The following is a 25,446-nucleotide window of genomic DNA, read 5'->3' on the forward strand; positions in this document are numbered from 1 at the left end:
GGATACAACACATATACATACAGCCACCAAACATAGACAATATTGCTGACATGACAAATACAGAGGTGAATGCTAGCAGCCAATCATTGAACTGAGAACAGTGTCCTCATTGGTGGAGTTAGAGAAAGGATTGAAGGAACTGAAGGCGGTTTGCAACCCCATAAGCACAACAATACCAACCAACCAGAGCTCCCAGGGACTAAACCACCATCCAAAGAGCACACATGGATAAATCCATGGCTCTTGCTTCATACCTAACAAAGAATGGGCTTGTTGGGCACCACTGTGAGGAGAAGCCTTTTGCCCTGTCAAGGCTAGACCCCTGTGTAGGGAAATGTCAGGGCTGGGTCGGGGGGTGGTTGGATAGGGGAACACCCATCCTCATAGAAGAAGGGAGAGAGGGAGGAGATGTGTGTATTTATGGACAGGAAACCAAGAAACGAGATATTTGAAATGTTAATTAAAATACATTCAATAAAAAGGATACATGTGTAAATCCATATGCATACATGTATGTAACAGGAATTAAAACAAGCATAGTGAACAAAATTTAAATAGATCTATGAGAGGTATTCGGGAGGGTCAGAAGGGAAGAATTGGAAAAGGTAATGAGGTAATTATAATTCTCAAATTTGAGATTAATAATACCAGGTCCCTGAGTCATTTGTGTTGACCATATACTCCCAAGAATTGGGCCAACACCGGGGTGTGTTCACACATAAACCACACAAATCCCATCGCAGAAATGAGAAGCTGGGACTGAAATCCCAGCACTAGCTGAGAAACTATTGTCAATTGATAGATACAGGGAGAGTGGGAGTTAGTTTTAGTTAATGATGTGACCCGTGGTATTTTGACTCTACTTTTGTCTCAGTGTTTCCTATTAGTAGGCAATCATTCAGAAACAAATACTCACTATATACAGATTTATGTTCACTGAAGTTTTTTACAGTATTATTTGTGGTTTCATAAAGTAGTAACAAAGTGACAAATGAAGAGGGGAACTGATTAAATAAATTATAGGATATTTACATCAAGGGTCTACTTTATAGCTATTAAAAACAACAGATGTCTCAATTCCATCTCACATAGAAAATACCATAAGGTTTTATTGGTTTGAAAACTAAAATGTCAAAATTAATATATAGTAATAAAAATATTTCAGGAAAGTAATGTTTAAAATAAGACAAGCCTGAGAAGCAATGTTTATAAAATATTCATCCCATTTTCCATACATAAAGACATAAAGACATATATAAGTGTATTACAGGAGTGTTTGTTACTTAAGCATGTAAAAATTATGGAAGGTCATATAATATGGTGTTATGCAGATCATCCTTAGGGACAGAAAGGATTAGGTAATAAGTAAAAATAGGCAATTATGAAGTTTAGCAAAGATGTCTTTTATAATTTTACTATGACAAATAATGAGGGTGTGATTAAATAGATTAAATAGATAGATGATAGGGATAGATAGATGATAGATAGGTAGATAGAAAAATAATAGATAATAGAAAAATTTAGATAGAAAATAGATGTTAGAAATAGAAAGGTAGATAGGAAGGTGATCGGAAGATGATAGATAGATAGATAGATAGATAGATAGATAGATAGATAGATAGATAGATAGAAAAATAGAAAAATAGGTAGATAGATGATAGATAGAGATAAATAGATATATTACACATGTTATTTGATAAATTATAGATAAATAACATATAGGTGATAGACAACAGGTACATAAATGGGTGAATAGTGGTAGATAAATTGATAGATAGATAATAGGTATATGAGAGCTTATCACAAGATGAGCAATAAATATTTGATATTGATGATTTACAGGTCATAATATATCATAGACGATATTGGTAAATAAAGTGATAAATTATGATAGATATTTGATAATAGATGATATATGTAAAATTTAGAGAGGTATTTCTGACATTTTTTTTTTTGTTTTTTGGTTCTTTTTTTTTTTTTTTTTTTTTTCGGAGCTAGGGACCGAACCCAGGGCCTTGCGCTTCCTAGGTAAGCGCTCTACCACTGAGATAAATCCCCAGCCCCTGACATTGTAAAAAAGACAAACATGTTAAAGATGTTATTATTGTCAAGTTCACACTTAAATCTATGAAGATTTTTCTCCAAATAGCAAATCATCCTACGGGATGATTCAGAAGCTGTATTTTTAACAGCACCACCAGATGTTCTAAGGATCTATTCTAATAATGGATTCATTATGAAAACAAGAAGATTCTTGATTAAAATTGATGGAAAACTTTGAGAACTATATTTTCTTTAAATAAATATTTTACATTTTCAAGTGACACTGTAAATTTAGACAGAATTTTATTATTGGTGATAGAAATGTTTTGTAACAATCCTGTCCGCATTAATATCAGTATCATTGGAGCATGTTTAAAACCATGTGGGTTATTATTTTACATTTAGAGAGATGGAGGAAATAAATAGGCTTACCATCGCTGTTGGTGCCCTCATAATCTCTTATTGTGCTTAATCAAGAAGCTTTTAAAAGTATTCATTAGAATTGCATACCTATCATAAATCAGGTTTGAGAAACATTTATGTTTTGAAAGATTTATTTTGTAAATTGTTTTGAATACTTTTAAAAGGGCAGCCATTTTTTAATTAGTCTCTTAAATTTTGGCTGGGATATTGAAGTATTTAACAAAGCATTCAAAGATAATGATGCCAAAAACGTTTTCCATCTGAACATTTAGAACTCTGAAGATGTGCACCATGCTGGAATAAAAGAACATGCTGATAATCTCGTGATTCTGTAGTATCAGAATATGATACAATGTCTAAAGGACACACTTGTAAGAAAACATGTGACAATTTCAATTTATATAAATACTTGTCAATATATTATCAGCGGAATGTACAGGAATAAAATTGTAGCAGTAAAATCATTCAGATTACAAATGCTAATAGATTTTTAACATCAAGAAAACAAAAGTGTACAGTTAGGAATTAGCATGAAGGGCAAAGTTCTTGCCTAACATGATCAAGCTTTGTAGTCCATCCCTAGCAAAAGAGTTTGTGCACATTTGGGGAGGGAGGGGTTTATGGACATACACATTTCATTTAGGATACCTGTCCTTGGTATGAAATTATCTTACATCTATAGGACATTATTTCTCAAATGAAAATATAAACACACTGCAGAGTCTATATATAGCGAGAGAAATTCTAGAATATATTCTACCATACTATGAAAGTCTGGGTAAGTCAGACAATATTGAAAAGTGTACTCCCCTAGGAAAACATTCATAGTGATGCAGTATCAGAAACAAATGTTAAAGAAAATTAATTTAATGAAATGTGTGTATTTCAACAGTAATTATTCTATTTTTACTTTAGTGAATGAATATATAATTCAGCAAAAAGGTATTGATACTTAGAATTTGCTTTAATATTCACAAAGTGTACATTATTTTTGAGAGTATGCTGTTTGGAGTAATAAAAGTCTGTCAATAAATACTGTATGATGGTGTGTGGTGCATAATGTCTTTGAAGTAATGAAGTTCTATTTGGTGGCAGCTTTAGGTTTGCAGCGATTTTTTTAGAGCATAAAGAGGTCTTATGTCTCTTATATTCCTTCTCATGAATACTTTCCTCACTATCAACATTCTCTCAAAGCTGGACATGTCTTACAACCAATTAAATGTATACTAACATAACCTTATCACATGGTGTCCATGATTTCCAATCTCTTGCATGTAAACTCTCACAAAATAAACAAGTTAAATAGTTTTAATATACAATAACACAAGATAGTCATTCACATTCCAAAAAAAAATGAAATGGATATGTCTAAAGCAAGAGTAAATCTCAGGACGGCACATACCAAACCCTGCATGTTCACATTGAAAATCTGACACGTGGGGTTGGGGATTTAGCTCAGTGGTAGAGCGCTTGCCTAGGAAGCGCAAGGCCCTGGGTTCGATCCCCAGCTCCGAAAAAAAGAACCAAAAAAAAAAAAAAAAAGAAAATCTGACACGTGAGATGGAATTTTCTCTCTACCAGTTCAGCAACGAGCATCCCTAACGCCAGCCCCCTCTCCACCACCCACTTCTGTAACCTACAACATGTATGCTATTTTTCTTTGGATATTGATACTCCTGAATAACTCCATCCAAACCCCTAGACCTGCAGGTTCGCAGCAGATATCCTGTCATTCTCGCGTCTCAAAAATCTGGGGTCTTCGTTGCAAGCCAGGTATGAGCTTCCTTTACAGCTTGATGCAGTGTCCTCTAAAGAGTTCATTGTAAATCCTCCCGTTCTCCCACATATTGCTACATCTCAGCACTTCTTTGGATCTGTGGTTTTAGACTTCATGACTCCTTACATCTTCCATCATTTACTCTTGAAATGACTCCTAACAGGGATGATGCACTCAAGTACTGCTGGCAGCACAGGAAGAAATCTGGCCTTCATAATTTATGGTTGTATTAGCTTCTGTGATGACTTCAGGAAAACATTACTCTGCTGGGGCCATGTCTATCTATTGGAGGTGGTCTCTTCAGGTTCTATCTCCTGACTCCTAGGTATTTTGGCTAATGTTATCCCCATTGGGTCCTGGGAGCCTTTCACATCTTGGCATACAGGACTATCTTGCGGTTCCTTAATTTCCCCACTCCCACTGCTGCTTATTTCTATTTTTTCTCCTGACCCTCTGGACTTCTCTTCTGTCTCTTTCCATTCCTGGTCCTGCACCCGTTTTTGCCTCCTCTTTCCTCTCCCACCTAGGTCCCTCCCTCGCACTGTTTCTCCTTCTAAGTGGATTTGGAGCATGCACATTTAGACCTTCCTTCTTGTTAAGCTTCATGTGATCTTTACTTTGCACTGTTGGTGTTGTGAGCTTTGGCGCGAATATCTACTTATCAGTGACTACATATCATGTACATCATTTTGGATCTGGGTTATGTAACTCAGATACATATTTTCTAGTTCCATCCATTTGCCTACAAGTCATCATTTTAAATAACTGAATAGTATTCCATTGTGTAAATGTACCACATTTTCTGTATCCATTCTTCCATTGAGGGGCATCTGGTTTTTTCTAGCTTCTGGCTACTATAAATAAGTCTAATGGATATTGTGGAGCATGTATACTTGTTATATGTTGGAGCATCTTTTGTTTATATGCCCATGAGTGGTATAGCTGGGTCTTGAGGAACAGTTATTCTCAATTTTCTGAGGAACCATCAGACTGATTTCCAGAGTGATTGTACCAGCTTGCCATTCTACCAAAAATGGGGGAGAGTTCCTCTTTCTCCACATCTGTGTCAACATCTGTTGTCACCTGAGATTTTTTATTTAAACCATTCTGACTGGTGTGAGGTAGAATCTCAGGGTTGTTTTGATTTGCATTTCCCTGATGAATAAGGAAGTTGAACATTTTCTTAAGTGTTTCTCAGCCCTTTGAGATTCCTCACTTGAGAATTCTTTGTCTAGCTCTCTACCCATTTTTTAATTGGGTTATTTAGTTTTCTGGAGTTTTCTCTTGAGTACTTTGTACATCTTGGATATCACTATTTGCAGATGATATGATACTATACATAAGTGACCCGAAAAATTCTACCAGAGTATTCCTACACCTAGTAAACAACTTCGGCAAAGTGGATGGATATAAAATTAACTCGAAAAAATAAGTAGTCTTTCTCTACCTAAAGGATAAACAGGCTAAGAATGAAATTAAGAAAACAACACCCTTAATATTCCCACATAATACAAAGTATCTTGGCATAACTTTAACTGAGCAAGTGAAAGATCTGTGTGACAAGAGCTTCAAGTCTCTGAAGAAAGAACTCGAAGAAGATCTCAGGATATGGAAAGACCTACCATGCTCATGGATCAGTAGACTTAGTATAGTAAAAATGGACATCTTACCAAAAGCAATCTACAAATTCCATGCAGTCCCCATCAAAATTCCAATGCAATTCTTCACACAGATTGAAAGAGCAATTCTCAACATCATCTGGAATTAAAAAAAATAGGATAGAGAAATCTAATCTCAACAATTAGGGAATTTCTGGGGGAATCAGTATCTTTGACTTCGAGCTCATCTACAGACCAATCATGAGTAAACACATACAGCCTCCCTACACACACACACACACACACACACACACACACACACACACACACACACACACAGTATTGGTACAGAGATATACAGGTAGATCAGTTGAATATTAGTGTAGACCCAGAAATAAACTCACACACCTATGGTCACTTGATCTTTGACAAAAAAGCCAATACCATTTAGTGGAAAAAAGACTGCATTTTCAAACAATAGTGCTGATCTAACTGGTTGTCTTCATGTAGTAGAATGCAAATTTATCTATTTTTTACTCCTTGTACAAAGCTCAAGTCCAAATGTATCAAGACAGATATGCTGAATCTAATAGAAGAGAAAGTGGGAAAAACCACTAAACAGAGGAAAATTTCCTGAACAGAACACCAAGAGCTCAGACTCTAAGATCTACATTGGACAAATGAGATCTTATGTAGCTGAAAAGTTCTGCAAGACAAAGGACACTGTCAATAGCTAAAAGCAGCAATCTACAAATTGGAAAAGATCTTTACCAACATTGCTACTTTCAAATGTGACTTCCCTTTACAGTTATACTCATATCTTTCATCTTGACAAAACACAAAACTTTAGTATTTGTTAGATTTATTCTTTTCTGCTTCCCTATAAAACTAGAAAGGAGTAACAAACAGTAGCCCTGTCACATCCTGAATGATTTTCCACTTTGAGATTTTCAACATTAAAAAAATTTGATCATTATGTGGGCATTATATGGTTATCATGACACAGGCAATATGGAGACAGACACATTGTCCTAGTAACAAAACATGGTCTGGAGCTCAGTTTCACACGAAGTTCTTATTCCTCCATGAAATGTTGTAGTCAGTCCTCCACTGTATACCTTTCTCTACTTCTCTCAAGACTCTCTCTTTTTAAGCTCACATCAGAATGGCCCATTCGGTTTGTGTTACAGAACCTTTTGTCTACTGGTAGCCTCTCTAGTTTTCCTTTGGTTTAGAGTTTTGGTACTAATACCAGGACATCTAAACCATGTTATACAAGTAGGTTAAAATTAATGTTAGTGTAAAATGGTGAGGTCAGTTACACTAGAAGAGAAACTCAAAAGAGATTATAGTTGGGCACGAAATTGCAACTGGAAAAGACTCCTCCAGTAGATAGATAGACAGGGATCCCAGTTTAGGCAGGAGTCTACCCAACCATCTTCAAAATGTTTAACCCAGAATTTTTTCTGTCAAAAGAAACTTGAGGGAAAAAATGGAGCACATGCTGAAAGAAAGGCCACCCAGTAACTAGCCCAACTTGGGATGACATCAAATACTAACACTATTACTGAGACTACATTGTGCATGCAGACAGGAAGTGGGCATGGCTGTGGCTGTTCTCTGAGAGGCTCTACCAGAAACTGACTGAAACAAATGCAGATATTTACACTCAACCATTGGCTTGAAGTCAGGGACCAATGTGGAAGAGTTAGAGGAAGGACTGAAGGGACTAAGGAAGGTTGCAACCCTGTAGGGAAAACAACAGAGGCAGCTAACCCAGACTCTTCAGAGATCCCAGAGACTGAGTCAAAAAACAGAGGAGCATACACGGGCTGGCTCATGTTCCCAGGCACATGTTAAGAGAAGGCTTGTATGACCTCAGTAGGAAAGGATGTGCTTATTTCTGTGGAAACTTGATGTCACAAGGAAGAGGCATGCTAGTGGGAGTGAGATGGTGGCGGGTGGGCTCTTGGGAGAGCACCCTTTCAGGAATAGGGGTGGGTGGAATGAAGAACTCAGAGAGAGGGTACTGGGAGCTGGGGCGACTTTTGGAATATGAGTAAATAAAATAATTTAATAACAATTGAAAAAAGAATAAAATTGACAAGAAAGAATTAGTAACAGGCTCTATACAGGCTTTGGTGTTTTCCATCAAGCTTCTGTCCCCTTCACCAGGAACACATATAAGGCAATATTGCTTTTCACATAGTCTTATACTTAATGCAGCTAGTTATAGCAAGCTGAATTGTGGATAAGGGTGGCACCCACAGCCAAACAGTGGATGGAGTTCGGGCATTCTTTTGGAAGAATAGAAAGATTGCAGGCCTCATAAAGGATACAAACACCACAGGAAGACAAACAGAGTCAATGAATCTGGACTCTTGGAGATCTCAGAGACTAAACTACAAACTACAGAGCATACACTGGCAGGATCTAGGTCTCCTGATACATATGTAGCAGATGTACATCTTAGTTTTTATGAGGGTCCTGAAAAATTGTAGCAGGAAGCTTTCCCAAAAGATGTTACCTGTAAGAGGGATATGCTCTTCTAGCTGAGACGCCTGGTCTATCCTTGTGGGAGACAATATAAGTAACCTTGGAGAAACTTGATTGGCCAGGGTGGGATACCCAATGTACTGCATCCACTCAGGGGAAAAGGGGAGGGGAGTTGGGGTGAGTATTGTAGCAGGGGATGACGGGGAGGGGTGCAGTGATCTGGATGCAAAGCGAATAATATAAATGTATAAATAAATAAATAAATAAATAAATAAATAAATAATAGCTAGCCTTGGTCTGTGTAAAGTGAATACGATAGATAGATAGATAGATAGATAGATAGATAGATAGATAGATAGATAGATAGATAGATAGCTGTAGATTGCTGTCTGTAAACAGGTGAGGGTAGGTAATAAACAAAGCTAGAGTCTGCAATTGGACAGTAGAAAAGGAGGGAAAGCTGAGAGTTTTTGAGAGGCAGGATAGATAGGAGGGAGAGGAAAGAAGGAAGATGGAGGAAGAGAAGGATGACTCTGATCTGAGTGGCTTTAAATAGCCACAGGTAGCTATGAATATCATTTAAGGGATGGATTGTTACAGGACAATTTGTCCATTCTGAGTGGGTAGTTTATATCAATATCAATTGGCTCTGAGTTCTTTGTTTGGCCATTTTGTGGGTTGAGAATTTACTGATATAAATCTGACTGATAAATTACAAGTATCCAGAGTTTTGATTTTACCAGGTTACAGGGATTTGTGACTGCTAACTCCGAGGTGGGAAGTCGAAGCATGAGGTTAGCCATGGAGGCAGGGAGAGTGCTGAGGCCAGAGCATAGCTGGTACTACATGGGATGGTGCATCCTTTTTTATTATTTAACACAACAGATGATAGATAGATAGATAGATAGATAGATAGATAGATAGATAGATAGATAGATAGATGATAGATACATAGATACATAGATACATAGATAGATACATAGATAGATACATAGATATAGAGATACAGAGATACATGCATAGATAGATACAGAGATACATAGATAGAAAGTTAGATGATAGATAGCTTTGATCTAATCCTGGAACACAATCATTCCAGACCAATTCATGGCCAAGAATGCAATAAGGGAATCAAGAAAAGAGGACTGCTAACTTGTGGTGATGGTACCTCATAATGATCAGAATGCACCCTTGAGGTTAAACAATCTGGAAGCTGCAGTTCAATTGTCCACAATGTACAGAAATTAATATATCATGCCACTGCACTTTTGTTTCCAGCTCTACTGTGCTACCCAGTCCAGGTACAGATTCCACCTGTGCTATTTAGTCACTGAGGTTTAGAGCAAGCTTTCCTGCTCTCATAACCTCAGCATCAGTTCTCCTCCCAGCTTCAGACTTTGAAGCGCAAGGAAAAGAAAGGCCAGATTTCCCTTACCTAATCCTCATGGCTCACTGCAGACTACAGGTGGGGCTAGTATCCCTGCTATCAGTGTCAGTTCTACTGTACTGCCCACATGAGGGGTGGAAGCATAGCTACAGTGTGGTGACCAGAATGATACAGGAAAGCACCTTGACATAGTGCTTTGGGCCCCAGTCCAGAATTGTGACATCTGTATGACCTTTGTTAGCGATGTGGGGTGGACAGAAACACAGACCCCAGATGCCATAATACTATATATGGACCGAGACATGGCTTCTGGCACCAGCATGGTCCCAGATGTCTCCATGGCCTGAGAACCAGACACTCAAGTAAGTATAGCAAATGACAGCACAGTCCTCAGGTATCTGCAAGGTTTCCAGTGGCCTCCCAGAGCAGATATTTGCTTGACCTTTGATGGTAACTCGAGCCATGGGCATCAAAACAGAAGCCAAATGCAGCATGATCATGGACCCAGATTTCTTCCTTGTGGAAAGTCCAGGCCCAGGCCTTGCCATATTCTGCTCATATCTGCATGTTACTCACTGCCATAAAGTTTCCAGTTCTACATTTCCCAACAGTATACAAACTCCTTGGCCTCATTTTCTATCTCTTCTATCTCTCCACTGAGTGCTCCATTTTCCCCAAATATTCATCACACATTTGACCATTACAGTGGCAATTGCAAGACATGCTTGGGTGTTATTTTTCTGCCCTACCTGATTGGTGGGGATTGAGCTGTTTTTTAAGTTTCCTAGTAGGATATTTCTTGACAAATTTTATCTCATAAGCAACTGTTTTCTCTACTACTTTTACACTTCTTATTTTCTGTGTATGCAATGTTTCTTCTTCACCCACAATGAAAATTTCTGTACCTCTTTTTATATATATATATATATATATATTTTTTTTTTTTTATTAACTTGAGTATTTCTTATATACATTTCGAGTGTTATTCCCTTTCCCGGTTTCCGGGCAAACATCCCCCCCCCTTCCTTATGGGTGTTCCCCTCTCAACCCTCCCCCCATTGCCGCCCGCCCCCCACCAGTCTAGTTCACTGGGGGTTCAGTCTTAGCAGGACCCAGGGCTTCCCCTTCCACTGGTGCTCTTACTAGGATATGCATTGCTACCTATGAGGTCAGAGTCCAGGGTCAGTCCATGTATAGTCTTTGGGTAGGGGCTTAGTCCCTGGAAGCTTTGGTTGCTTAGCATTGTTGTACATATGGAGTCTCGAGCCCCTTCAAGCTCTTCCAGTTCTTTCTCTGATTCCTTCAACGGGGGTCCTATTCTCAGTTCAGTGGTTTGCTGCTGGCATTCGCCTCTGTATTTGCTGTATTCTGGCTGTGTCTCTTAGGAGCGATCTACATCCGGCTCCTGTCGGTCTGCACTTCTTTGCTTCATCCATCTTGTCTAATTGGGTGGCTATATATGTATGGGCCACATGTGGGGCAGGCTCTGAATGGGTGTTCCTTCAGTCTCTGTTTTAATCTTTGCCTCTCTCTTCCCTGCCAAGGGTATTCTTGTTCCCCTTTTAAAGAAGGAGTGAAGCATTCACATTTTGATCATCCGTCTTGAGTTTCATTTGCTCTAGGCATCTAGGGTAATTCAAGCATTTGGGCTAATAGCCACTTATCAATGAATGCATACCATGTATGTCTTTCTGTGATTGGGTTAGCTCACTCAGGATGATGTTTTCCACTTCCAACCATTTGCCTACGAATTTCATAAAGTCGTTGTTTTTGATAGCTGAGTAATATTCCATTGTGCATATGTACCACATTTTCTGTATCCATTCCTCTGTTGAAGGGCATCTGGGTTCTTTCCAGCTTCTGGCTATTATAAATAAGGCTGCAATGAACATAGTGGAGCACGTGTCTTTTTTATATGTTGGGGCATCTTTTGGGTATATGCCCAAGAGAGGTATAGCTGGATCCTCAGGCAGTTCAATGTCCAATTTTCTGAGGATTCTCCAGACTGATTTCCAGAATGGTTGTACCAGTTTGCAATCCCACCAACAATGGAGGAGTGTTCCTCTTCCTCCACATCCTCGCCAGCATCTGTTGTCCCCTGCGTTTTTGATCTTAGCCATTCTCACTGGTGTGAGGTGAAATCTCAGGGTTGTTTTGATTTGCATTTCCCTTATGACTAAAGATGTTGAACATTTCTTTAGGTGTTTCTCAGCCATTCGGCATTCCTCAGCTGTGAATTCTTTGTTTAGCTCTGAACCCCATTTTTTAATAGGGTTACTTGTTTCCCTGCGGTCTAACTTCTTGAGTTCTTTGTATATTTTGGATATAAGGCCTCTATCTGTTGTAGGATTGGTAAAGATCTTTTCCCAATCTGTTGGTTGCCGTTTTGTCCTAACCACCGTGTCCTTTGCCTTACAGAAGCTTGTAGTTTTATGAGATCCCATTTGTCGATTCTTGATCTTAGAGCGTAAGCCATTGGTATTTTGTTTAGGAAATTTTTTCCAGTTCCCATGTGTTCCAGATGCTTCCCTAGTTTTTCTTCTATTAGTTTGAGTGTGTCTGGTTTGATGTGGAGGTCCTTGATCCACTTGGACTTAAGCTTTGTACAGGGTGATAAGCATGGTTCGATCTGCATTCTTCTACATGTTGACCTCCAGTTGAACCAGCACCATTTGCTGAAAATGCTATCTTTTTTCCATTGGATGGTTTTGGCTCCTTTGTCAAAAATCAAGTGACCATAGGTGTGTGGGTTCATTTCTGGGTCTTCAATTCTATTCCATTGGTCTATCTGTCTGTCTCTGTACCAATACCATGCAGTTTTTATCACTATTGCTCTGTAATACTGCTTGAGTTCAGGGATAGTGATTCCCCCTGAAGTCCTTTTATTGTTGAGGATAGCTTTAGCTATACTGGGTTTTTTGTTATTCCAGATGAATTTGCAAATTGTTCTGTCTAACTCTTTGAAGAATTGGATTGGTATTTTGATGGGGATTGCATTGAATCTGTAGATTGCTCTTTAAACTTTAGATTAAACGTTAGAGTGTTCTATGTTTCCGTGCTTCTATGTTTGTTTTTTGTTATGGATGTCTGTGATGCTTACCTGTATTATGAGTTACAGAATCAATGGCAGTAATTCCTCACCGATAGAATTAGTACAGGTTTTACATGGATAGGAACTTCCTGAAAGCAGGAAGTTGACTTACTTGTCTCTCTATTCAGACAAGCAGACCTAGAAAGATGACATATGCATGTGTGGGGTGACAGGCTGTGAAAGGTACCCTTATTCCTGGTGGAGATAGGTCGTATTCCTGAGACTCTAAAAGGAACAGCAGGCACATTCCTATTCCCCCAGGACATCAGTGCCTCAAGTAGCTGTGTCCCCTATGGACTCTGTAGAGAAGTTTGAGACAAACCAGTCAAGTAGGACAATTCCTCAAGCCCCACCGCCATAGGTAAAATGTGACCACAGGTACAATAGGGTTAAGACAGATCGTAGAAACAGGACCACACCCCCGAATATGTAGATGAGGTCTTCCCAAGCTCTCAGGCCAAACCAATAGGAAGAACCTGCTGTTAGACACTGACCCATCCAAAAATCTGTGTTAAAGTGTCCTGTTCAGAATTAAAAGGTGCAGGAATTATTCCATCATTTGAGAGTTTCTTTCATAAGAGCTATAACACTTGGGGAAGAGATCTGCTCTCCCCAAATTGCTGCCAGAAGCTCCCCTGAACCTCTTGTAGCCAGCTAGTCAGTCTCCTGGTCGTTTAGCTCTGCCTGAGCAACCAAAGTGCAGGCAGCAGCAGAAAAGAGCAGAACTGGCAGCAGGGGCTGGGCCCGGGGTGGCAGAAGCTGTTCCCCCTCCCTAAGTTCTCTCCTCTTTGCCAGAACCCATGCACCTAGTCAGGCAAGAGATCACTGGGAGAGCATCCTGGTTCCAGAGCCCTACATGCCTGTAGAGAAGAATTCACAATACTCACAACTATACATGAAATGGCACTGAAATAAACTCTTTTAACTTGAAGACAGGCAAGAAAAACAAATAAAAGCTTCATGTTGCCTATGCCTTTGTTTCTAAGCTTTTATGAAGGCGTGAAGTTGAGACCCAAGGAACTTCTTTAAAAGGGATATTGTTCTCTCTCAGGTTTAGAAAATGTCAGAACACATCAAAATAAATTACTTTGATCCTGTCACCTTGGTCTATACTCCATCCATTTGGAGGTTTCCATTTTGTTCCATAGGGTGGCATTATGAGTGACCTGATGTTATCTCTTTTGAGAACTCACTGCCTGTGCTAAGGCCATCATCTAAGGGTATTGCATTTTGCTATTTTCTTCAGAGTTTCATCTGACAGCAAATATTTTTGCTATTTCAACACTACCCACAAAAAGATAAGTACTATGGTATGCATTAATGCATAGAGCTGCTGTGTGTGCATGAGTGTGTGTGTGCAAATGTGAATACATATGTGCTTTATGTCACAAATATATGAAGCATGAAAAGTACATTATTAACTTTTCTAAAATACATTATTAATTTTCTTGATCTAATTTATAGTTCAGTAAAAGTTACTATGTTCCAGTTTTATAAGGAGAAGACTCAAAAGAAGCCTCCTTTCAGGTTATGGATAAGTCACATGCATTTCATACATGAGGATGGGTGATTGAGATCAGAAAAGTCAACCTAAATGAAAAGACAATATACTGATAAGATTAGGGAACAATTTCTCTTTGTGTTTATGCAAAGAATTGACAAGCCCTATAATTACAGTTGCACTTTTGCCTTTAGGGTTCCTCATCCTCACAGGTAACATGCACACACACACACACACACACACACACACGCACAAATACACACAGATCCCTGTACACATACTTACACAGATATGTGCATACAAACATATACATACATACATTCATTCACATACATAAATTAATGCACACAAACATACGCACATCATATACTTACATGCATACGTATATGCACACAAAATATAAATATATAAAGGACATAATGCTGTGCTTTGTTTCCTTCTCCCTAGGAAAATTTTACACATGGGGAGTCAAGTACCAAATATCTATAGTTTGAAGATTTAAGGTAGAAAATTGATATTAAGTGCATTTGTCTGTAAGTTAATGAACCAGCAACATCTTCACAAGGACACAAAAAGGAATATTCCTAGTGCTCTGTGGCAAAATGTATTCTATGAAGTCTAATATAGATTGCAACATTTTGGAAGTACTAAATTCACCAAGGGGTTCAAAAAGTACTCTTGAATGGTTTACTGTGACACAGTTATTCACATGATAAAAGCAACACACATTTATTAAACAAAAAGAAATTTATAGATTGTCAAATCCTTAATATGTGTTAAATGCTTTCATACACTTGGGCTTATTGAGTCATTTCATTTTTCACTTAGACAACAATTGTGGTTAGGCTATGGCTATGCTGCATTTTAAATAGGACAAACATGGAAGTCTAAGATGGAGAATTATTCCTCAGAGTCCAGCGGAGGGCAATAGTTGGGGAATTAGGTAATCTGATTTCCAAATGAACTGTAAACATCCACAAATTCCCTGAAGCCAGAAATATGACTAAACACTTACAGTCATCTAATATGTTCTATTTTAAAATAAGTTTTTTGAAACAATAAATGCATGTTTGTTGTGAATATTCAGAATACTGAAGTACCCAGAGAAGTAAATATGTATCATCTGGCATTCATCATCTACAGACAATCAGTAAATTGGACATTTCTCTATGGATGCCTAACTGAAAGACATACAAGATTTTATGTAAATGGAATAATTGTGAACATACTGTTAAAAATCTGACTTATTTTTCACTCAGCAATATGTTATGGACATCTTTCCATATTAATAAGTGTAGATTTACATCATCAATTTAAACTGCAGCATAATTAAAGAACAAAATATTTTACAGAAACGATCAGTGTTCTCCAATCTCCAGCACATTGCAGATATATTATTGATAACAACATTGGCATTTCATCAGGCAGATTTTTCTTAATATTGTTAGCCACAATTACACTTAAAACTATGAAATAGTTTGATTAAAATTTCAGGCTCTTCATCTTTTACTTAAAATATAAGAGTATATTATCAAATCCACTGATTATCTTGGTATTTTACTAAACGATGTTTTTCCAAAGCTCACTTCCTAACACCTTTTCTCAGATACGCCAAAAAAAAAAAAAGAACTGAATATAATTGTCTGTTTATTGGATATTTTATGTATTTACATTTCAAATGTCATCCCATTTCATGTTTCCTCCATCTTCGATCACCCCTCCCCCTGCTTCTATGAGGATGCTCTCCTTCCCACCCACTTCTACCTCAACACAATTCCGTTCCCCTATACTGGAGAACCGAGCCTTCACAGAACCAAGGGCTTCTCTTCCTACTGATGGCCGACAAAGCCATACTCCCTATATATGTGGGTGGAGCCATGGATTCCTCCACCTCTATTCTTTGGTTGGTGATTTAGTCCTTTGGAGCTCTGGGCGGTCTGGTTGGTTGATATTGTTATTCTTCTTATGGGATTGCAAACCACTTCATCTCCTTCAGTCCTTGCTCTAACACCCCATTTGCAGTCCTCACACAATCCTATAGTTACCAGCAATAATCCTCATCTGTATCAGTAAGGCTCTGGCATAGCCCCTCAGGAGACATTCTTATCAGGCTCCTGTCACCAAGCACTTCTTGATATCAGCAATAGTGATTGGGTTTGGTGGTTGTATATGGAACTGATCCCCAGATGGCCTTTCCTTCAGTCCTTGTCTCCTTATTTCCTCCTGTGAGTATCCTGTTCCCGCTTCAAAGAAGGACTGAAGCATGCACACTTTGGTCATCCTTCTTCTTGAGCTTCATGTGCTCTGTGAATTATGTCTTGGGTATTCCGAGCTTCTGGGCTAATATACACTTATCAGTGAGGAAATGCTAATTGTATTCTTTTGTGATTGGGTTACTTCACTTAGGATGATATTTTCAAGTTCTATCCATTAGCCTAAGAATTTTATGAATTCATTGCTTTTAATAGCTGAGTAGTCCATGGTGTAAATGTACAACAATATCTTTATCCATTACTCTGTTGAAGGACATATAGGTTCTTTCCAGCTTTAGCTATTGTAACTTAGGCTGCTATGAACATAATGGAGCATGTGTCCTGGTTATTTGTTGAAGTATCTTTCGGTATATGCCCAGGAGTGGTATAGCTGGGTATTCAGGTAGTACTATGTCCAATTTTGTGAGGAAACTGCAGACTGATTTCCAGAGTGGTTGAGCCAGCTAGCAATCCCACCAAAAATGGAGAAGTGTTCTTTTCTCCACATCCACAATAGCATTTGCTGTCACCTGAGTATTTAATCTTAATCATTCTGACTAGAGTGAGGTAAAATCCCAGAGTACTTTTGATTTGCATTTCCCTGATTACTAAGGATGTTCAATATTTCTTTATGCACTTCTTGGTCATTCTATAGTCTTCAATTGAGAATTCTTTGTTTAGCTGTATAGCCCAGTTTTTTAAAAGGGCTATTTGATTCTCTGAAGTCTAACTTCTTGAGTTCTTTGTATGTATTGGATATTTGTCAGTTGCCATTTTGTCCTATTGACAGTGTCCTTTTCCTTAGAGAAGATTTGCGATTTTATGAGGTTCCATTTGTTGATTCTTAGAGCATAAGCCATTGTTGCTCTGTTCAGAACATTTCCGCTCTGCCCATGTGTTCGAGACTCTTCCCTACTTTCTCTTCTACAAGTTTCAGTGTATTTGGTTTTATGTGAAGGTTCTTGATCTACTTGAACTTGATCTTTGTAATAGGTAATAAGAATGGATCAATTTGCATTCTTCTACATGCTGATCACCAGTTGAACCACCACCGTTTGTTGAAAATGCTCTTTTTCCACTGAATGCTTTAAGTTCCTTTGTCAAAAATCAAGTGACCATAGGTGTATGGTTTCATTTTTGTGTCTTCAATTCTATTTCATTTATCTACCTCCCAGCCTCTGTACCAATACCATACCATTTTTATCACTATGACTCTGTAATACAGCTGGAGGTTAGATGTGATTCCCTCAGAAGTTCTTTTATTATTGAGTATAGTTTTCACCATCCTGGTTTTTATTATTCCAAAGGAATATTCATATTTCTATTTCTAACTCTGGGAAGAATTGACTTAAGATTTTTATGGGTTTTGCAATTAATCTGTAGACAGCTTTTGGCAAGATGGCCACTTTTTACTACATAGCTCGTGCCAATCCATTAGCACGGGAGATGTTTCCATTGTCTGAGATCTTCTTCAGTTTCTTTCTTCAGAGACTTGACATTCTTGTCATAAAGTTTTTTACTTACTCCATTAGAGTTACCCCAATGTATTTTATATTATTTGTGACTATTTTGAAGGGTGTAATTTCCCTAATTTCTTTTTCAGCCTGTTTATCCTTTGAGTAGAGAAAGGCTACTGACTTGTTTGAGTTAATTTTATATCTAGCCACTTTTCTGTGGTTGTTTATCAAGTTTAGGAGATCTTTGGTGCAATTTTTGGGGATACTTAAGTATACTATCATATCATTAGCAAATAGTGTTATTTCCCCTTCTTACTTTCCAATTTATATCCCTTTGACCTGGTTTTGTTATCTAATTGTTCTAGCTAGCACTTCAAATACTATATTGAATAGGTAGGGAGAGAGTTTGCAGCCTTGTCTAGGCCCTGATTTTAGTGGGGTTGATTCAATTTCTCTCCATTTACTGTAATGTTGGCTACTGGTTTGCGACCTATTACTTTTGCTATGTTTAGATATGTGCCTTGAAATTCTTGATCTTTCCAAGTCTTTTACCGTGAAGGTGTGTTCAATTTTGTCAAATGCTTTCTCTAATGAGGTGTTAATGTGTTTTTTTTTCATTGAGTTTGCTTATATAGTGTATTGCATTGATTCATTTTCGTATATTGAACCATCCCTGCTTGCCTTGATCTACTTGATCATGGTGAATGATCATTTTGATGTGTTCTCGGATTTAGTTTGCAAGTATTTTATTGATTATTTTTGCATTGAGTTTCATAAGAGAAAGTGTTCTGAAGCTTACTTTCTTTGTTGCTTCTTTGTGTGGTTTAGGAATAAGTGTAATTGTGGCTTCAAAGAACAAATTGGACAGTGTTCCTTCCCTATTTTGTTGAATAGTTTGAAGAGTATTAGCATTGGGCCTTCTTTGAAGGTCTGAAGTAATTCTGCACTAAATCCATCTGGTCTTGTGCATTTTTTGGTTGGGACACTTTTAATGACTGATTCTATTTTGCTGGACATTATGGGACTGTTTTGATGGTTTATCTGATCCTGATTTAACTTTGGTACCTGGTATCTGTCTAGAAAATTGGCCACTTCATCCAGATTTTCCAGTTTTGCTGAATATAGGCTTTTGTAGTAGGATCTAATTTTCATTTCTAATTTTTTTCTTTTCTTTTCTTTTTTCTTTTTTCTTTTTTTTTTTTTTTTTTTTTTTTTGGAGCTGGAGACCGAACCCAGGGCCTTGCACTTGCTAGGCAAGGGCTATCTAATTTTGTTAATTTGGATACTATCTCTGTGCCCTCTGGTTAGTTGGGTTCAGAGTTTATTTATCTTCTTGATTTTCTCAAAGAACAAGCTCCTGTTTGTTTGTTTGTTTTTATTCTTTGTATGGTTTTCTTGTTTCTTCTTAGTTGATTTCATCCCTGAGTTTATTTCCTGGTGTCTATTCCTCATGAGTGTATTTGCTTCTTTTATTCTATCACTTTCAGGTGTGATGTCAAGCTGCTAGTGTATGCGGTCTCCAGTATATTTTTGGAGGCACCCAGAGTTATGAATTCCTGCTCTTAGCACTGCTTTCATTGTATCCCATTAGTTTGATTATGTTGTGCCTTCATTTTCATTAAATTCTAAAAAGTCTTTATTTTCTTTACTTATTTCTTCCTTGACCCAGGTATCATTTAGCAGAATATTGTTCAGCCTCCAGGTGTATATGGGCTTTCTGTTCTTTTTATTGTTATTTAATCACTTAGTCCCTGGTGATCTGATGAGATGCATGGCATTGTTTCAATATCCTTGTACCTGCTCTGGTCTCTTTTGTGACCCATTATATGGTCAGTTTTTGAGAAGGTATAATGAGGTGCTGAGAAGTTATATTCTTAGGATGAAATGTTCTACAGATATCTGTTAAATCTATTTGGATCATAACTTCTCATAGTTTCGCTCTGTTTCTGTCAGTTTCTGTGGGGAGCGGATGTGGCAGCAGTCCCAAGAAGGCGCCCAGGACTACAGCTAAGTCTCATGACTAGCATCTGAATTCCACACACCTGAAACTAGCCACATCCATTGTGAGAGCTGCTCAGGCACACCATGACGCGAGATCAGGCCGTGTGACATGGACCTATGAACTGAGATTACGCAGTCTGGACTGAGGAGGCGGGGTTGAGGGAGGATATAAGGGAGTGTGCTCTGGGGTTGAGGGAGAGGGAGAGAGAAGAAGAGAAAAGAAAGATTGCTGCTTGCATGCAGAAAGAAAGGTTCCTGAATAAACTGCTTTGAGACGAACATCATGGTGTCGCTCTTTTCTGCGGGATGAAGACAGAAGCGACAAGTTTCTGTTTCTATGATCTGTTCATTGATGAGAGTGTGATGTTGAAGTTTCCTACTATTATTGTGTATGGTGCAATGTGTGCTTTGAGGGTTAGTAGAGTTTCTTTTATGAATGTAGGTGCCCTTGCATTTGGAGCATAAAGGTTGAGAATTGACAGTTCATCTTGGTAGAGTTTTTCTTATGAGTATAAAGTGTCCTTCCTCATCTTTTTTGCTAACTTTTGTTTGAAGTTCAATTTTATTCGATATTTGAATAGCTAATCCAGCTTATTTCTTCATTAATTTCAGTAAACTAGCATGGAATACAGGAATGCCTTTACCAAGTCCATTAGTAACAGTATATTCTTCTTCTTAATCAACTAATAATGAATTCTTAGATAAAAAGCTAAATGAGTTTATATTATATAGGAAGAAATAGGTGTTACAAAAATAGTTGTTTCATAGGCTTTGATAAAAATGTCTTTCTTTAAGTTATAGACAATCCTAAGCAATGAAAAAACAATACAAAAAAAAAAGGGGGCCCGAAAGATAACTGTCCATAGTAACTGAAAATCAATATTTTGAAATCAAGATTTAAACTTAAGGATATGACATCAACATCCAAGGCCAGAAAATAATTTAGTACTGACTTTATCCAAATTTTAATGGTGTCATGTTGGTAATAATAGACCTACATTCTTCTATTACCTTGACCAATTTTATATGGTATAGTATAGAAGGGGAAACCTACATTGGAATTTAGATTTTTAAATAACATTGTAAGTAATTCCTATGTAATGTTCAAAACGTTTTGGAACACTTGACCAGCAGGTTTATATTAAGTAAGAGTAAACTTGATAGGTTGTGCTTCAAAGCCAGGAAAGTTGTTAGTCCTCAGAATTACGATGAAGGACGATGTTGAGATTTTTCTTTTTCTTTTTCTTTTTTTTTTCTTGAAGACAGCTGAGGGTCTGACTGGAGTAATTAAAATACTAATTGGAAATTCAACATTCATCAGAGAAAATTGCAGTGAGTCAATTTCTTTTCTTTATGTCTTTTCTGTTTGTAAAGTGTTTTCTTTGATGACAGCAGATGTTGAGGTTCTGAATTCATTGTGTGCTTGAGATAGAGAGAAATCTACTCAAACTGGATTTTTATACCCCATCTATATTTTTGTTGATTGTCTACTTAAATTAACTTCCTCTAATGAGACGCACATTCAATGACTATATCTGTAATTTACTGGCTGTGAAATTAGTTAGTCTGGATAATTTATCCCATGGGTGGCAAGGGTGAGATCACAGTGAACCAGCAGGTGAGAATGAAGGATGTGGAGAATAGCTCCTTTGCTAATATACCCACTCAATGTATGTAAAGACTACATGGAGAACGCATACAACCTAACCTCTAGGTGACCCCACTTTGTCTCTAGTCCACCTTCATGGCCAAGTCAGCCCATTATAATCTGGCTGCATAAAGCCTGCTATTGAGCATTTGAAACCATCAGATGCCAATCTTGATGCATTTATAATATGCAGAGAGGTTGAAAGTCAATGTGAGGCTTTCTCAGTTTCTTAATGCCTTAAATTTTGAGACAAAATATTTTTCAAGTCAGAAAAGATGGCCAGCGCTCATGAACCATCTCTATAACCCTTGACAACACAATTTTTAAATAAATTTTTTCTATATTTAATGTAATATTGTTGTCTTTCACTTAAATGTAATGTCACTGATCTAACATGCTGTACTTCATACTTTATTTCTTCATCTTTAAATGAAGAAAACATGTACCACGGAAAAACACTGCTCTGTGTACCTTGGTGTTGAACCTGTTGCTATAGCATTACGTTACTTTCTCTCTTCCTTTTCCTTCCTTTCCTGTTTCTTCTTAAAGCACTTGGCCTGCTATGAACAACAATGTTTTTTTCCTGGTTAGTGTATATTAGAACATGTTACTGAATGAAAAGAAGTTTGGAAAGTATGTTTTCCTTTAAATGTCATAGATTTCTCTAAGATCGAACAGCTTAACAAACATAACTGAAAGAATAATTTTAACATTTGGGAAACTGTTTACTTAATTTTGTTGCATAGTTTATTTTATCAATTTTAAAATGTGGTTTATAGGGTAGGTACCCGGACTATGCTGAGAATGATTAGATAAAAGGGATGCAAATGTACTGTATATTTTTGAATGTCATTCTCAAGGCAGCATAAGGATTATTTTTTCATTTTGCTTTTACAAAGGTAACTGAGGTACAGGGGCCTTTTAAATTAATTATTTTTTTGCCTCCTTGTCATTTTTTTCCCTGAATTGCACAAATAGTTCACATTTCCACTCTAAATTCAGGGCATGAGACTTGTGTGCGCCTTTGCAAGGAGAATGTTAAAGAATTCAGTGGAGCAGTGAGGCAGAGCGAGACTCTCGAGCCAGTTGGAATCATCTGATCACAGGGGACACGCAGAAAGATGTTCCGTAAGGGAAGAAGTGAGTCTTTTAAAAAGGAAATACTTATTAAAAATTCTATCATGAAGATACCCAAGGAGCTTCCCTCTGGGGGAAAATGGAGAACTCACTTATGGAAGTCAATTCAACTTCATTTCTGATCCCAGTGGAGGCAGATGGAAGGAGTGCTGGATAAGATTTATAATGAAAAACCAGGTGGGCGATGGCTGAAATCAGGAAGAAGTGACTCTTACATTGCCTTTTGTATTGAAATATCAGAATGACCTTGAACAAGTTAGTCTTTCGTGAATCTCATTTTCCCTTTTGCACATTAAGTGTCCAGACCATTTCAAATGCCAACTGCCACTTTTAACATTTCCTGATTCTAGATTACATCAACTGCAATGCCTGTGAAGGGAACTAAGCAGTGGTAGAATTGTAGCCTGATATTTTGTAGCAAATTTTTGGAAAGAATTCCAGGTGTATTTGGGACAAGCCATGTTTCCAATTACCTGAGTGTAGAGAAGCGTGTTCCTGCCTATCGTCAGTGACTGACATTAATCATGTCAGCTTCCCTTTCTACAAGAATGACTGCTCTAATGGAAAATTCCAGCCACTGTCAACATGCCACGGGCTGTGAAGAAGGAAGAGTAGGTGAATAGGAGGGTGTATTAGAAGGGAAATGATGGATGAGGAAGTCAAGCCCCTGTCTGCAGAGAGGGGGTTGGGGTTGGACGGGAAGTTGGAGCATGGCTTGAAGTAGCCTGACCCATTGTCACTGGAGAATATTTAAAAATACATAGCAGCAAATTTAGCTAGCCCTGTCCTAGTCCCCTTTATGTAGGTTATTACTTGTTGTACCTGCTGTATGTGTAGATTAAAAGTTCAGGTCAAGTCTTCTTTTAAATATTGTTTTTAACATTGTCAATCCATACTATTCAAATTTTTATTCCAAATAGTAGAAAGGATAGTATTTTATGATTTAATATGTTTTAAAAAATTTTTTTTTATTAACTTGAGTGTTTCTTATTTACATTTCAAGTGTTATTCCTTTTCCCGGATTCCGGGCAAACATCCCCCTAATCCCTCCTCCTCCCCTTCTTTATGGGTGTTCCCCTCCCACCCTCCCCCCATTGCCGCCCTCCCCCCAACAATCACTTTCACTGGGGGTTCAGTCTTAGCAGGACCAAGGGCTTCCCCTTCCACTGGTGATCTTACTAGGATATTCATTGCTACCTATGAGGTCAGAGTCCAGGGTCAGTCCATGTATAGTCTTTAGGTAGTGGCTTAGTCCCTGGAAGCTCTGGTTGCTTGGCATTGTTGTACTTTTGGGGTCTCGAGCCCCTTCAAGCTCTTCCAGTTCTTTCTCTGATTCCTTCAGCGGGGGTCCTATTCTCAGTTCAGTGGTTTGCTGCTGGCATTCGCCTCTGTTTGCTGTATTCTGGCTGTGTCTCTCAGGAGCGATCTACATCCGGCTCCTGTCGGCCTGCACTTCTTTGCTTCATCCATCTTGTCTAATTGGATGGCTGTATATGTATGGGCCACATGAGGGGCAGGCTCTGAATGGGTGTTCCTTCTGTGTCTGTTTTAATCTTTGCCTCTCTATTCCCTGCCAAGGGTATTCTTGTTCCCCTTTTAAAGAAGGAGCGAAGCATTCACATTTTGATCATCTGTCAGTTTCATTTGTTCTAGGCATCTAGGGTAATTCAAGCATTTGGGCTAATAGCCACTTATCAATGAGTGCATACCATGTGTGTTTTTCTGTGATTGGGTTACCTCACTCAGGATGATATCTTCCAGTTCCAACCATTTGCTTACAAATTTCATAAAGTCATTGTTTTTGATAGCTGAGTAATATTCCATTGTGTAGATGTACCACATTTTCTGAAATTTTATACAGTTATTAATGTAGAACATAGAATATATTAAATCTATATAAAGAGACCTTACAATGTTGTTTTATAATCTATGTATTCTTTTTTCAAGTTTTACTTATGGCAATTAAGCCTTAGAAAAGCTTGAATTGTAGAATAGGAATCATTTTCATATTGCAGATGAGGAAGTTTTAGTTTCATGATAATTTAATAAGATACATTCTAGCATAGTGACAAGAAAAGGGGAGTTCCTATTGCATGGATAATGCAATGAGTTGCATGTTTGCTGAGGTTCTTTGATGAGCCACTCTCTTGTACATTTTATATTAGACTCTAATGCTTATAAACAACAGCGAGTTGGTTTTGCTTCTTTAAATATCTCAAACTTTGGATGAATAGTGTAACATAATGTATGGTTTATCAAAGAGAGAAGCAGGATTTGGTCAGAATCTGATAGAGTATATACAAATCTCATTCTGTCTTATATGAGTATTTCCCTAGTCACATAATTAGTGTATTGCATTTGGGGCAATGTAAGCAAGTTCTTAAGCTATGCCCAAAGCTGATTCCCAGATAGTTTGAGCAGTGCACACAAATCACATAGTCATCATCACTACTGGTGACTAGTTAAAAAAGATTTGCTTAAAACTGCTTAGGAACTGAGAATTTCTTAATGTGGTGTTCCTATAGACCATCCTATGGGAATGGCATAATGTAGGTTTATAATACGGATCATGGAAACATACACAGGGCTTAAATTATAATAAAACAAATTTTACCATTTATGTGTTCTCAAAAAT

The sequence above is a fragment of the Rattus norvegicus genome, chromosome 5, assembly GCF_021556685.1.
Source record: "Rattus norvegicus strain SHRSP/BbbUtx chromosome 5, alternate assembly SHRSP_T2T, whole genome shotgun sequence".
Taxonomy (NCBI): Eukaryota; Metazoa; Chordata; class Mammalia; order Rodentia; family Muridae; genus Rattus; species Rattus norvegicus.